A 16,954-nucleotide genomic window follows, 5' to 3' on the forward strand; every position below is an offset into this window, starting at 1 on the left:
ATATAGCCACTTGCTACTCTCTTTTGGTTACAATTTGCATAGAGTATCTTTTTCTATCCCTTTGCTCTCAGCCTATGTGTGTCCTTAAATCTAAAGTGAATTTGTTGTAGACAGCATATAGTTGAGTGTTTAAAAAAAGTCTGTTTAGTCTTTCTATGCTTTTTGATTGAGGAATTTAAATAAAGTAATTTATAATAAGGAAATATTTATTGTTGCCATTTTGTTAATTTTTTCATTAGTCTTGTAATTCTTTACTTTTTATTTATCATTTGTGATTCATTGAGGGTACAAAGAATTCGGTTACACTGACTGCATTTGTTAGATACAGTCCCTATTGTAATGGTGTCTCACCTCCAAGAGGTGTGCCATACACTGTGATCCCCACTCCCAACTACCTTATTCCCCTACCCCACCTCTGTATTAGCTCTTTTATATTTATTGCTCTCCCTTGCTGTCATCTTTTGTATTTGTTTATATTTTTATGCATATGACTTGATTTCTTTTTCTTTCAATTCTGTCTAACTTCTATAGAGTTGTTGTTGTGGTGTGTGTGGTTACCTTGGAGTTTAAACAAATTCTTTTATTGCTGTAATAGTCTATATTGGGGCAATAATAACTTAAGATCAATTATAATTTGCACTTTAACTTCTCTCCTGATACAGTTTGTGTTGCTACAATTTACATCTATTTATATTGTGTATCTTTATTATTATTATTATTTTTTGAGACAGAGTCTCACTATGTTGCCCTTGGTAGAGTGCCATGGTGTCATAGCTCACATAGTCCACTCTCCAACTCTTGGGCTTAAGTGAGCCTCAGCCTCCCAAGTAGCTGAGACTACAGGTGCCTGCCACAATGCCTGGCTTTTTTTTTTTTTTTTTTTTTTTTTTTTGTAGTTGTTGTTTAGCTGGACCAGGCTGGGTTTGTACCCACTACTCTTGGTGTACATCGCTGGCACCATAACCACTACTGTGCTATGGGGGCCGAGCCAATATATTGTGAGGTCTTTTAAAATATTTTATAGTTATTTTTAATCATTTAGTCTTTTAAGTTTTTTATGCTAGAATTAAGACTATTATATTACAGTATACATTAGTCTTTATTTTCTATATATTTATCTTTCCCATGAATTTCAATTTTCTTATGCTATCATGTGCTCTGTAGTATCCTTTATTTCAACTTGAATAACTCAGGTGCTTTTTGTTGTTGTTGTTGTTGTTTGTTTGTTTGTTTGTGGTAAGGCAGGGCTAGTAGTGATGAGCTCCCTAACTTTTCTCTTTTCTTCTCTTTCTTTCTTTTGTTTTTTGTTATTTATTTATTTATTTTGCTCTGGGAAAGTCTTTATCTTTCCTTCATTTTTAAAGGATAATTTGCTTGGTATAATGTTCTTCATTAGCAGTTCTTTTATTTCAGCCTTTTGGATATATCATCTCATCCACTTCTGCTCTCAAAGTTGGTGCTAAAATGTTCCTTCTAATCTTATGGCAGTTCCTTTGCATTGGTAAATCACTTTTCTCTTCTTGCTCCAAGATACTGTCTTGACTTTGGACAGTTTCCTCAGGTCCTGATGTGGATTTCTTTGGTTCACCTTATTTGCTGTCTTTTAGATTTCTTGGATATTGAATTTCATTTTCTTTCCCAGCTTTGAGGAGCTTTTAGCCATCACCTTTCGGAATAAGCTTTCTGGGGCTTTCTGTCTCTGTTCTCTGCCCAAAACTCTGATAATGTTTATATTATTCTGTATTATGTGTCTTATCATAATTCCCTTAAACTTTCTTTTATCTTTTTCATCCTTTTTTTTTCCTTCTTGCTCATCTGATTGGATTATTTCCAGTGCTCTTTCTTCTTTGGGATCTAGTTTATTCTGAACTATTCTACTAAATTTTTCATGTCCAGTATTGCATTTTTCATAGCCATGATTTCTGTTTGATACTTCTTATATTTTCTAAATATAAGAATATCTTATGTGAATTGAAACATAAGATATTTTGTTTCACATCCATGATTTCTGTTTGATACTTCTTTTCTAATATTATATTTCTCTTTCTTATATTTTCTAAGCCTTGCTTGAAATTCTTACTTTATTCATGTACTGCTCTATTGACTTTGGTGAACATCCTTATAACATGTAGTTTGAATTCCCTGTCAGGTAAATCATATAACTGTTTCATTACAGTACATTTCTGAAAATTTATCTTGTTCCTTTGTTGAAATATCTCTGCTTGGTTCTTTATTTGTTTTTGTTTATTTGTTTGTTTGTTTGTTTGGCTATTTTGGTGTCTGTGCATTAGAAAAATTAGGCACCTCTTATAGACTTCACAGAGTGTATAGGAGAAGACCCTTACCAATTAATTCAGCCACAGATTTTTGGATGCCTACCAACTCTTTCCTTCCACAAAAAGAAGAAACCCACTCTGGTTTTGTCCTCTCACTCTTTGCTGAGATAAGACTGGAAGAGGCACTATGGCATCTACCACATCAAGCCTTCACTTTTTCCCATATGCCTAATATGGCTGGAGTCACCAGAGCAGGATGGTTGAGGCAGATGCCCATTCTTTGAAAAGCTCCAGAGAAGTTGCAGTACTGGACACATGTATTCCCTTTTCCTTTCCCCAAGGGGGAGCTGAAAGGTGAGTCTATAATTTTAATTTTTATTATTATTATTATTTTATCTGCTTGTTCTGTGGGAAGGAAAAGGAAGGATTCATGGAATCTGTCAGCCCAAGCCAACACCCCTGTTCTCTCCAGGGTGACAGCTGTGCTGGAAACTTCAGAGCTCCAAGTTTAGCAAGAAAGAAGCCAACTTTTGAAGAAGTCCCCTTGGAAAAGTTGGAGTACTGGATGCACAAATTGACATCTCTTTCCTGGTTACGAGGGGGCGAAAGTGTTTCTTTTTGATTATACAGCATTGAACCTTGAGTGGGGCTTCAAATTAGAAGCTGTTGTGAGTTTCCCCATCAGCTTTGGTGAGTGTGGTTTTGTTCCTGAGGTGCAGAAGACTTTCAATTACTTTCTTTTATTGTGCAAAAAATAGGGAATTTATCCATAAATTGTTACTGAATCAATGTGTTTGTGGGATTTTTTATCCCACTATGTTGTTGATATAACCCCCCTTAATAGTGCCAATTCTCATTTATCTTCAAACTGTCAAACATTATCTTTTCTATTTCTCTAATATTTGCTAATTTAATAGGTAAAAATAGCATTAATTTATTTTTACATCTCATCTTGTATAATTATTTACTATCTTTGTCTGTTTCAGGTCAAATTTATTCATACTCATGCATTGAGAGTGCTACCTTGTCCCAGGGCAAAAGCGTGAGCATAGTTTGGAGTTAGATCTACACTAGCATGCTTAAATTTGATGGAGCTTGGAAAAGATATTCTGAAGTTTGGCACTCTGACATGCTGAGTACTTTGAACTGAAGAACACTGAAAGGGCCTCAGAAGCAAAGTCTCTATCTGACCTTCTCTTGTCCTTTCTCCTACTCCATTTTTCTCCCCCACAGTTGGCCATAGAAACTTAGAGTTCCTCTTCCACAGGGTGAATTATGGAAACTAGAAATATCCTTCTAAATTTCCTCTGCCATTCCATGTTAAAGCTACCTATAAAGAAATTTTCTGAACTAGCTTTTCTAGTAATAGATCATACAAAGTGGGACAATTAAGTTTGCAAACTCATCCTAGAAAAAACACTACAGAATCTCATTGCTGAATATCACTACGGTGACAGTCAATGTCCTCCTTTTGGGAAGCTGTGCACTGACACCAGCAACACTGGCACCTAGTCCACCCTTCAAAGCATTCAGGGTGCTATAGTACCTTTCTTTTCTGTCCACACAATTTCTACATACTAAAAGCAGGAAGTGAAAGTTACCGTAAAATGTTTCAATTCACATTATTTCATTTGATTCTCCTAAAGAAGCTAAGAAAAATACACCCTGGGCAATTGAAGCAACATCAAAAATACACTACTGGGACCTGATCAAACTAAAGAGCTTCTGCACAGCCAAAAACACAGTAAGTAAAGTATGCAGATAGCCCTCAGAATGGGAGAAGATTTTTGCAGGTTATGTCTCTGACAAAGGTCCAATAACCATAATCCATAGAGAACTCAAACATATTAGCTAGAAGAGAACAAGTGATCCCATCTTAGGGTGGGCAAGGGACTTGAAGAGAAATTTCTCCAAAGAAGATCAGTGCATGGCTTACAAATATATAAAAAAATGCTCACCATCCTTAATCATCAGAGAAATACAAATCAAAACTACTTTGAGATATCACCTCACTCCAGTAAGATTAGCCCATATCACAAAATCACAAAATCACAGATGCTGGCGTGGATGTGGAGAAAAGAGAACACTTCTACACTGCTGGTGGGAATGTAAACTAATATGTTCCTTTTGGAAAGACATTTGGAGAACACTTAGAGATCTAAAAATAGACCTGCTGTTTGACCATGCAATTCCTTTATTAGGTATATATCCAGAAGACCAAAAATCGCATTACAACAAAGATATTTGTATCAGAATGTTTATTGCAGCCCAGTTCATAATTGCCAGGTCATGGAAGAAGCCCAAGTGCCCATCGATCCACAAATGGATCAACAAACTGTGGTATATGTACACCATGGAATACTATGCAGCCATAAAGAAAGATGAAGACTTTACGTCCTTCATGTTCACATGAATGGAGCTGGAAAATGTTCTTCTTAGCAAAGTATCACAGGAATGGAAGAAAAAGTATCCAATGTACACAGCTCTAATATGAAGATAATTTATAGCTTTCATATGAAAGCTATAACCTAAGCTTTAAGCTATAACAGCCTAAGATTACCAGGAGGGGGGAGGGAGAGGGGAGAGGGGGATGGGTGGAGGGAGGGGTTTTGGAGGGATCACTTCTGTGGTATATCTTACAAGGGTACAAGTGAATCTTTCTAAGAGTAGACTATGAATGTTTTAACACAATAACTAAGAAAATGACATGAAGGCTATGTTAACCAGTTTGGTGAAAATATTTCAAAATTGTGTATGAAAACACCACACCGTACCCCAGAATTGCATTAATGTACATATTTATCATTCAATTAAAACAAAAAAGTTGAGGTCCTCGAGTGAGTGCATAGTGTAACTTTCCTGTCATTGCCTTGGTGACACTTTGGTCACTTTACCACAACTAGACAGAGAGTGCCTGTGTGCATGTGTGTGTAAACACTCTTGCTCATACTGCACATAGACAAGCATTTAATATATTTCATATGTATGTTTATATTAGCATGTCTTCTGGGAAAATGTGCATTTTTGTGTCAAATTTTCTTTTAATATATTAATATGGGAGACTATGTATTTTAACTAGATGCTACCTATTGCAGCATGAAAAATAATTGTCTTCTGTCTGTCCATTAGAAGAATTATTGTAAAGAGTAATGAATAATGTGTTTTCCTTCTAACTTTATTAGCCATGTAGATTGAAATGTTGCAAAACGCACCAATATCCTATCTCATATTCTAATATATGCAGTCCTTTCAAAGTTGGAATAATGTTGTCAAGTTAATTACAATTTTCAATCAAAATATCAATTATATAAATCTATGCCCTAACAATGGCTTTCAGCCAGACATGCTATGAATAATGCTGATATAATATATCACACTTTGCTATAAAATTTCTAATGTCTTAGAAGAAGAAGGAAAAAAAATAAAGGCCATTTTTGTCTAGAGTCAAGATGATAGATACATTGGCCTGGCCATGTTATAGTAAAATTTCGTTGCCTTTTAGTTGTAGGTATGTACCCATCCTGACACCAGTCAGACAGAATAAGTCTTAATGGGTTGTCATTTGGGATTGAGGCCTGAGTTTTCATAATACACACAAGATATAGAAACACCAAATATCTTGACAATAAAATCAGAACTGACAAGAACTAAAGGTTTTAGTGCACAACCCAAATAAAGTAGGTGGCCCATGGTGGTTAGGGACAATGGGTATATGAGAGCAGAATCTCAAGATTCCCAGGATAAATCTCTTGGCAAAGCTGCTAGGAGTGTTGGAGTGCTGTAACCCCAGGACTGTCTGTCCAGGAAGCTGCTAGGTTTCCCCAGTAGCACTTAGACAGTACTTACCAGAGCATCCTGGTGTCCCTTTGTGATCACTTTTTAATGTGTTGAATAAATGAGACAATTAGTAATTAGGAATATCTAAAACAGTCTAAGCCAATTTTTGTGACCTACTAGTTGTAATCTGTTTAAAGTTGATTTATTTGGAGGATTGAACATTTTGAGGGTGAACAGTAGACTTAGTTAATATGTATTTTAAATAGAAATGGGGGTTCTAGTTTGTATTATTTTAGGGGCAATTATTAATCCATGCTGAGAAATTTGTTTTTGAAGGTGTACATGCACACAGGCATCATGAAGAATGGCTTTTTGATTTGTTGTTGTTAGAATATCATTCATAGAATGATAAATTAAAACTGTTGGATATAATGGTTTAGTTGATTTTATGATTTTTCCAACTTGAAGTTGGCAAATTGTGACAGAAGCGTGTCAGTCTCAGTGGCATTGTCCATCTGTTTAGAGAGGGGTGACCGTAAGGGATCCACGAATTAATTTATCATGTGGCTCCTGCACACATTGGCGAATGGAAGTAGATGAGCCATGAGAAGAGCAGGTGTCTGGTAATTTACGCCAAGCTCAGAATGTGATCTGGCTGCATTGGCCATCCATGTGCTCCTGTAGGTAGGGCTGTACATACTGGCTTTCTCCCATGAGCATGTCCATGGCAATAGGAATATCATCATTCTGGTTTTTAATAGCTTGTTGAGCTCAACTGTCTTTGTACTTTGACCTCCAAACAGCAAGTTGTGCCCCAGTAAGTAGTGTTTTGATTAAACTAAATCAATCAGAAGGAGACAGTTTGTATTCATCTCCTATTCCTGTTGGCAGGCCTCCAGTGAAAGAATTATGAGTTCCTGACTTTTGGATACTTTTTCTTAATTTTCTAAAGACTGAACAGGGTCAGTGTTCCAATTCCATGTGGTTGTTTTTTATGACCACTGAGAAGGCAGCATTCTCCCTGTGTTAGTCCTTCTATTAAACATTCCTGAAAGGAGGATTTATAGTTATTACAGTAAGACTCCCAGTCAGGAGCTGAAGTTGCCAATGGGGCTAATTCTTTGGGCATTTGGTGGAGGAAATAAGTCCTTGTCCTTTTGACTGAGAGAAATGGGTTTTGGCACCACCGGAGGCAGGGGAGGGGTAGGGGTGATATTAACCTGCCAGGGTGGGGGTACTCTTAACATTTCCTGCATAGAGTTTTATACTTTTGAACCTTTTGTCTTTGTGTCAGAAATATGTAAAGGCATGAGATTAGTGCTAATAAAGCTCCATGCCATGAGGGAAAAAATAAGGCAATATCTGACCTTTGGTGGTCTGGTGGCCGGTAGTTTAAATACATGGGCAACCAGTCCCTACAGATCTAAGTTTTCTTCATCTGGGAACAAATAGCAAAGTAACTGTACAGTTTGCAAAAGTGAAACTAAGGCTTTTTCATGTAGCCCTTAGGCAGCAGCTTTTAACAGCTGTTTGAGAGTAGCAGTGTATGTGGCTTTTTTGAAAGTTGTTCCATGTTTAAAAGGTCCACTGAAGTGAATTTGGTGAAAGAGAGATTCCTCATCCTGTGGATATCTTTGGGCTTCTTACCTTAGCCAATGGATGCATGAGCTAGTTTCCCTGTAATCACTGTTTCCTATGTCAGGTCTTGTGGCCAGAGGTCTGAACAGTTGGTCTGATTGCATCAGGGTCAACAGATGAAGGGGTTTGGGGTCACCAGAAGAGGGAGTCTTCCTGCAAGGAACGAAGGGGGCTTTATACAGTCTGTGTCAGGGACTGAGTAACTCTGGGAGAGGCCTTCCTGAGCTAACCTCAGGTCTGTATTTATTATCATAAAGTAGGAAAAAGTAGTTAAAAGTTACTTATCAGACATTAGCACTAAGAAAGGGAGAATATGAAAGGTGTCAGACAGAATGTCTCTAATTTATTCTGCAAAATCTCAGACCTTAAGCAAGACCTCTCCCTCTAGTGTCAAGAGACCTTTGGAATCTAGACAATCTTCACCATAACAGTTAGGACCATTAGGTCTGGTATTGCCACACCTCACATATACATTCTCCCTTAGAGGCCAGTTTTCTAATCTCCCGGTTGTGCACAACTCACATGCCATTCTCACGATTCTCCAGGTCTCTCAAGCAGGAAGTGAGTCTTATGCTAAAGATCAGGGCTCAGTTTCCTCTACAAGTTCAGGAGAAGGCTGAGCTGAAGGCCACTGATGGCAGCATTTCATTTGAGAACAACAGCAAGCACCAATTAAATACCTAATTAGCAACATAACTGGGTTTGGTATGAATGAATAATAAACTGATGATTTTCAAGCAACGGCTGAAAACATAAAGGAAACTAAATACAGAAATGGTGCATCTTACTAAGAAGCAATATTAATGACACGCTTTTGCTCTTCTATTCTCATTAAAAAAATGGAGTGGGAACACTGGAGATTATAGGGGAAGAACAAATACAAATGTCAAATTAGTAATATTTAATATTTTTTCATTTTGTTATAGGTTTGCTATTGGAGAAGATGGAGAACGTGCCTATCTGAATGACAATGGAATCAGTAGTGCCAGGACCTACACAGATAGGAAATGGATTTGTAGCAAGCCAAACAGTTATGTAAACAAATGCCAAAATAGAAGACCTTAATAGAATTTTCCAGGGGGATTCATTGTAAGTTGTTACATAATTTTATAAAATTTTATTTTGCACATTTTAAGGTTATGTTATTAGATGCATACAAGTATATTTCACTTAGTAAGCATATCTGTTTTTTAATTAATAGTCATTTTAGTTAGCCTTAATCATGCTTTCTGCTCTGAATCACTTTATTTTACACTTCCTAATAGGCAGGAACTATGTCTAATTTAATTCTGTATTCTTAGAGACTAACATAATGTCAAATTAGAATGTATTCAAAACATATGTCTGGAAAAAAGAAATACTTCATGATTATAATCCTATTTGCTTAGTTTCAGCTAATTTTCTCATAAAAGTAGCTAAATTTATACATAAATATATATGCAATAACAAGCAAGACTTTATATTGAGAAACTGTGATAAACTCACAGATGAAGAGCCAAATTGAGACCCTAACTGGCCTAGTATTCTTTTACAAACCAGTTTAAAAACCATGTATTTAAAGCTTGTATTCCATTTCTTACCAGCTGTAACCTTGATAAAGTATAGTTATCCCTCAGCATCCCTGGAGGATTGATTCTAGAACCCCTTCAAATAGCAAAGTTTGTGGATATCAAAGCCCCAAAGGCAAAATGACATAGAATTTGCACATAACATCCCTCCAAATTTGACATACAAAAAAAATGAACAAAAGAAATTATGTGCTATGTAAATTTTCTCCTAGAGCATAGTACCCCACCTGTACACTAGAAGATGCAACTTCTGAAGGCAGAGTTTATTTAGAGACTCCGTGGTGCTCATGTTTGTTGACAATAATATTGCTGTTTTAGAAACAATTTTAGAAACAATTAGGCCACAATGATTCTTTGGGATTTAAGCCATAATAGTAGCTGCTGTTCCAAAGACCTAAATGCCAATGTAGAGGAGGCAGACAGACGGAGAACATCAACTTTGGGTGTGGCAGATGAGTAGGGAGCTGACAGTACAGAAAGGCTGTTTGGTTTGCTCATCCTTGATCTTTGATTAATCATCACTTTCCATGGATTTATATTTCAGAGACATATGTGCTCGTATACAGGACAATCATAAAGTTTGTGTGCAATTTAACACTTATTAATATATGTATTATATCTTTTATAAAATTATTTATAGATGCATTATATATTGTATGTATATCATTTATTTATATTATTTATTTATTGTATATTATATAATACAATAAATAAAGAATCTAGAAATACATAATACAATAAAATAAAGAATCTAGAAACTGATTTTGATGTTTGTTCAGTGTGAGTGAATGTACAACGTGTGTATAGTGGTTGTTTTCAATGAGTGAAATAGATATAGTACTAGTATTGAAATCTTTGCAGTGAGAATCCCATGTAAAATGTTTCATCTTGTAAATGGGCTCTCTTTATACTCTGGTCAGAACCAGAATTGGACTTCTTGTATCTCTCAGAATATAAGGTAATCACAAGAGAGAGCAGAGAACAGACACCTCAGGAGCAGAGATAAGCAAAGAACAATGGAGAGCAAGAAATAGACACCAAATAATAAAATGAAGAGGAAAAAAAGCCAGGTTAAAAAGGGTAGACTAAAAAGCTATTATTCAATTTATTGCAACAGGAATTCAGGTGGAAAATATGAGTGGGATCAAAACTTCTAACTGAGATGACAGTGTACACTCATATCTCCCCAGTCCTCTCCTGAAAATTATATAAGAAACGACCATTGGAGAATTTTTGAAGATAGTAAGGGAAAAGTAAATCCATATGGGACCTAAGGACTGAACACCAAGCACAGTCACAGGGCATCTTGTGCCTTCTCCCCACTGCCCAAGGAAGAAGTCTGGTATGAGCAGGCACTTCATAAGCCCCTAGTCTAAAAACAGAACGTTCACCCTTTCCATATCCCAGGTGACACCTGCTGACAACATGGCAATCTCAGCAGCACCAGCAAAAGGCCTCCAGTAGGAGACTCCCTGATAACAAGTAGTCAGGAGAAACACTTGTCCCTGCCAAGTCAGAGGCTCCCTTCTCTCATGTAGATATAACAACATGTGGCCAGGGACAGCAACAGAGGCATGCCCCCCATAACAAGCACACTGTCTGGGTACCTTCCTTTATTTCTATGGGATGGAGACTCCCTTTTTCCTCCTAAATGCACCATGTAGAACAGCTTGAAGAAGCTTTTCCTTTCCTCTCAAGCAGCACCAGCAGGGACCAAAGAATATGTCACCCATGAAATGAGAGGACCAAAGTAACATTGTAAAGGCTCTGTGTCACTAGAACCACAGCCCACAAAACTAGGTAGGAACATACCTGTTAAACCTAAAGCAGTATGATGGTCTGCTAAAATTAAAAGTAAGAAAGACCCAGAATCTTCAAACTTAATAGCCAAAGTGTATAATACGGTATAATAGAAAATCACCCATCATGCCCAGAACCAGGAAACAACTTGGTTAAAAAATTCATAAAATTGGAATTTGGAAGAAAGTATCACAATTCAATAAAAAGTACCTGTAAGAGGCTGGACACTATAGCATGCCTGTAATCTTAGCACTCTGGGAGGCTGAGGATTGCTGGAGCTCATGAGTTTGAGACCAGCCTGAGTCTCCCATCTCTACTAAAAATAGAAAAAGACCAAGGCAAGAGGATCGCTTGAGCCTGAGTTGGAGGTTGCTATGAGCTGTGATGCCACAGCATTCTACCCAGAGCAACAGCTTATGACTCTGTCTCTGAAAAATAAATAAATAAAAAGGCTCTTTTTTACCACCAATATGCAATGTCATACTGGAACAACATTATTGCATAGGCAATACAATAAGATAAGAAAACTAAATAAAAAGGCATACAGACAAAGACATTTGAAAATAAACAAATAAGAGTGTCCCATTTGTATTTCCAGAGATTGTCTATGTAGAAAATCCCAGAATTATAAAAAACAAACAATGTCCTAGAGGCAATATGTGAGTTTAGCAAGGTTATAGGATATAAGTTCAACACACAAAAATTAATCACATTTATATACTAACAACACGTGGAAACAAAATAAGAACATACCATTTATAATCATTTCAAACAAAGTGAAACCCATATTTAAATTAAAACAGAATATGAATGCTGGAATTTAAAATGTTGTTCAAAAAACCTGGAGGTACACATATTTTTCATGAATTAAAATGCTCACCATAATAAAATTACCATTTCTTTGCACGTGATCTATAGTTTTAATATCATTTCTATGGAAATCCCAGCAAGATTTTTGGGGGACATAGATCGGCTTATTCTAAAGTTTAAATGGAAAGGGATAGGTAGTAGAATTGCTGTAACAGCCTTAAAAAAGAATAATAAAGAAATCATTCTACATCATATTAAGTTTTATTCTACTCTAAGGTAATTAAAATATTGGCAGACAGCTGGATGTTTAGATTAATAAAACAGAAGAGAGAATTCATAAATAGACCCATGTAAGTCCATCTGCATTTTCACAAAGTTATAAAAGCAAATCAGAAAATGGTGCTAGAGTACTTGGACCTCCATTGACATAAAATTTCAGTCTGAAACCTAGTAAGCTCAGTAAAAAACCAAAAAGGAGATATTACAACTGATAACACAAAAATACAAATCACCATCTCTGAATACCTTAAAACACCCTGTACACATAAACTAGAAAACACTGAGGAAATGTACAAATTCTTGGAAACACACAATTTCCCTTGGCTCAGTCAAGAAGTAATACACCTCCTGAATGGACCAATATCAAATATTGAAATTGAAGGAGCAATAAAATAACTTCTAAAGAAAAAAATTCCCAGACAAGATGGTCTCACAGTCAAATTTTATGAGACCCACAAAGAGGACCTGGTACCTATAATACAGAAATTATTCCATACCATTGAGAAAGAAAAAATCATCCACAACTCATTCTACAAAACCAGTCATATCACCTTGATACTAAAGCCAGGAAAACTATAATCTAATATCCTTTTTTTCCTTTCTTTGGAGACAGAGTCTTACTTTGTCACCCTCAGTAGAGTGTCCTGGTGTCATTCTCAAACTTGTGCGCTCAAGCTATTCTCTTGCCTCATCCTCCCAAATAGGTGGGACAATAGGTGCCCGCTAAACACCCAGCTATTTTTTACAGATGGGGTTTGCTGTTGCTCAGCCTGGTCTTGGACTGGTAAGCTCAGGCAGTCCACCCACTTTGGCCTTCCAGAGTGCTAGGGTTACAGGTGTGAGCCACTGTGCCTGGCCTTGATATCTCTTTTGAACATAGATGTAAAAATTCTCAGTAAAATTCTGGCAAACAGAATTCAGCAGCACATCAAAAACATAATCTACCATGACCATGTGGGCTTCATCCCAGAGATGCCAAAGTAGTTCAACATATGCAAATCTATAAATGTGATTCACTACAAAAACAGAAGCAGAAACAAAAACCATGTGATCATTTTAATAGATTCAGAGAAAGCATTTGACATAATATGGCACCCTTTTATGATAAGAACTTTTCACAAAATAATCATAGATGGAGCACACTTCCTAAAAGCCATATATGACAAACTTTACCGCCAACAGAATACTAAATAGGGAAAAATTGAAAACATTCCCACTTAGTTCTGGAACTAGACAAAATTGTCCACTGTCACCATTTCTATTCAACATGGTGCTTTAAGTCCTAGTCAGAGTAATCAGACAAGAGAAGTAAATCAAGCATATCAAAATCCAGTCAAATTCACACTCTTTGCTGGCAAAATATGATCTTTTATCGACAAAAGGGGTAAGGTGTAAGACTCTGCCAAGAGACTCCACAAATTGTTAAATAAATTCAGCCAAGTTTCAGGTTACAAAATCAGTGTACACAAACCAATATCATTCCTATACACCAAAATAGTCAAGCTAAGAATCAAATCAAAGACTCAATACTTTTCTTAAGTGCAACAAAGTAAATACAATACCTAGGAATATATTTAACCAAGGAGGTAAAAGAACACTACAGGAGTAGCCACAAGTTAGTGAAGAAGGCAATCACAGAGGCTGTAAACAAAATGAAAAATGTATCATGCTCATGGGTCAGCAGAATCAACATTGTTAAAATGTCTATACAACCCCAATTGATCTGCAGATTCAATGCAATCTCTATTAAATTACCAGCATCATTTTTCACACATCTAGAGAAAATCATTCTATGCCTTGTATGGAACCAGGAAAGAGCACAAATAACCAAAGCAACCTTAAACAAAAGGTACAAATGGGGAGGCATCACTTTATCAGATTTCAACCTACACTGCAGGATATAGTAACAAAATAGGACAAGAACAGAGACATAAACCAATGGATCAGAACAGAAAACCATCCTCTATCCCCATCTGGTCTGATAACATACACTGGGGAAAATAAATTCCTATTCAATAAATGGTGCTGCTAAAATTGGATATTCTTATGTAGAAGATTGAAACAGGATCTGCGCCTCTTATCACTCACACAAATTAACTCATAATGGATAATAGATTTAAACATAAGCCATGGAACCTTAATAATTCTAGATGAAAATGTTGGGAAAACTTTTAAAGACATTGGCTAAGGCAAAGAATTTAAGAGGAAGACCCTAAAAGCAATCACAGCAACAACCAAAATTAACAAATGACACCAGATTAAATTGAAAGGCAGCCAAATTAAAGTACAGTCAAGGAAACAATCAATAAAGCAAACAGACAACCTACATAATGGGAGAAAATATTTGTATTCTGTTTTTTTCCTTTTCTTTCTTTCTTTTCTTTTCCTTTTTTTCTTTTTTCGTTTCTTTTCTTTTCTTTCTTTCTTTTTTTTTTTTTTTGATGCAGAGTCTCACTCTGTCACCCTGGGTAGAGTACGGTGCTGTCACAGCTCACAGCAACCTCAGACTCTTGGGTTCAAGTGATTCTGTTGCCTCAGCCTCTCAAGTAGCTGAGACTACAGGTGCCTGCAACAATGCCTAGCTACTTTTTCTATTTTTTTTTTTTTTTTTTTTTAGTAGATACAGGGTCTGGCTTTGCTCAGGCTTTTTTCTCCAATTCCTGAACTCGAAGAACCCACTGGCTTCAGCCTCCCAGAGTGCTAGGATAACAGGTGTGAGCCACTGCATCTGGCCTTGTGTGCTATACATTTGATAAAGGGCTAATAACCAGAATATAAAAGAGTTCAAGCAAATCAACACACAAAAATCAATAACCCCTAAAAAGGTAGGTAAACGGCAAGAACAAAAACCTTTTCAAAATATAATAGACAAATGCCAATAAATATATGAAATAATGTTCAACATTTCTAATCATCAGGAAAATGCAAATCAAAGTAATGAGTAGACTTCTGTTTTACAATCTTCAGAGTGACGTTTGCTACTGGCACCCCTTGGCCCTCAGACCCCTATGGGCCAAAGGTGGAGAGGGTCAGGCAGATGGCACTCTGTTGTAGCCCCTTCAAGGATCGGTTAATGAGATGATGGCCCAGAGTTCTCTTTGAGCAGCTCTGTGCCTGGAGCGCAGGGCGCCCCTCCCACATGGTGACCTTGGAAAGGTCTTCAGGAAGAATCCTAACTGGGTGAGAAGGGAAGGGGCTGGATGTTTCCCTGCATAGAGTGCTGGTGCAGATAGTCATCCCTGGGTGTGCAGCAAGGTGATGGATTGCTGGACTGGAATTGTGACCCAGAAGTCTGGAGTCTGGCAGAGAATTTTCCGGCTGCTGCTGAAGCGGAGCCAGCCACAGTGGCCTGAGACAGCACCAACCAACCCCTTCCCCGTGGAGGACAATTCCCAATTCATGGGGAGTTTGGGTGTTTTGTGGAGAATTTGGTGAGGTGTGGACTCCCGAGGGGAATTTGGCAACTGGAAACAGGAGCCATATGGAGAGGCAGGGATCTGGACAGAAAATTGAGGGGAAAGAATCCCGTTTAGGAAACAGATATACTTTGTAATTATAGAGATGAGGACAGCCATAGCCACCTTTTCCCATGGGCCAGGTGTGACGATTTGAATCCCACCAGCAGGCAGTCATTCTGCACCCAAAACTGCTCCAGGATACCCCGCACTTCATGGGAACTTCTGCGGGGAGAACTTGTGAAACCTCCCAGTGAAGATTTTATCCTACTTATTATTTTTGTTCTTCTGAGATCAGTGAAATTAACAGAAGGGGGAGGGTTTAGGAGGCAGAGTGCAAAGGCAGATAGGATACAAGTTTAGCTTAGGTATCCCAAAATAGCAGCTGTGATTGTGTGTGCTGGATCATTCCTGGTAGGGAACATTGGAGGTGGACTGGCAGTTTGGGGAGTGCAGTGATCTGATGGATTGCTGGATTCAGGGTGTGACCCCGAGCTGAGCTGCGGAGTCTGATTGAGAAGTCTTTGTGCCCGGATGCTAAAGCGACAGGTGTCAGCAGCAACCAGCCCCTCCCCCACGGAGACTACTGAAGTTTTGGGGCTCTGGCACTGAAGCAGAAAGTGCCAACAGCAACCAGTTCCTTACACACAGAAGATTACAATTTCCAGTTCGAGGGGAAACTAAGACTTGAGTAGAAAAACTGGTGAAGAGTGGACTCCTAGGCTGAATTTGGAGGGCAGATAGGGGTGCGGTCTGGAACAGGATATCCAAAGCTGGGAGGCCAGTCAGGAAACAGACATGTTTTGAGAGTTCAGAAATGGTGACTGCATAGCACCTCTTCCTGTGGACGGTTTGGCAAGTGCAGTCTTGCCTGCAGGCAGCCATCCTGCTCTAAAACTGGTTCAGGACGTCCCATACTCTGTGGGAACTGTTGTGGGGAGAGTTTGTGCAGCCTACCAGCCAGGAGTCCTTTTGAAATCCACTGCACCAACATTCCCGGGGGGTCTGAACCGAGAGCGGGTAGCCAGGCAACCATCAAAGAAAACAGTATAAACCGAGAAATAGGTATAAGCCTGGGAACCACCCAGGGCGCCACCTGCTGTCTAGAAAGTATATTGCAACATAAATATATTCCTGCTAAAGTTGGTCCCAATGTCATACTATAGTTTATATATATGAATAGTTTCTGTATAAATAAATATATATACACAAGAATAATATTTTTGTTAGTGGTGCCCCTTTTGTCTATTTTTATTTTCTTTATGATTTTTTTTTTTTTTGAGACAGAGCCTCAAGCTGTCCCCCTGGGTAGAGTGCTGTGGCTTCACTGCTCACAGCAACCTCCAACTCC

At 37.7% G+C, this 16,954-nt stretch overlaps 1 long non-coding RNA gene across 1 annotated transcript in view; it reads right to left on the reverse strand.

The window, feature by feature from the left end:
* Positions 1 to 16,954, reverse strand: part of LOC111722740 — a 28,910-nt gene that overhangs the window by 2,991 nt on the left and 8,965 nt on the right. The window contains exon 2 of the long non-coding RNA XR_002771429.1: positions 7,701 to 7,844. This is a non-coding gene — a long non-coding RNA (uncharacterized LOC111722740). The remainder of the gene's footprint in view (positions 1 to 7,700; positions 7,845 to 16,954) is intronic.

This window comes from Otolemur garnettii, unplaced genomic scaffold (genome assembly GCF_000181295.1).
Source record: "Otolemur garnettii isolate 467f Iridium unplaced genomic scaffold, OtoGar3 scaffold00339, whole genome shotgun sequence".
In the NCBI taxonomy this organism is placed as follows: domain Eukaryota; kingdom Metazoa; phylum Chordata; class Mammalia; order Primates; family Galagidae; genus Otolemur; species Otolemur garnettii.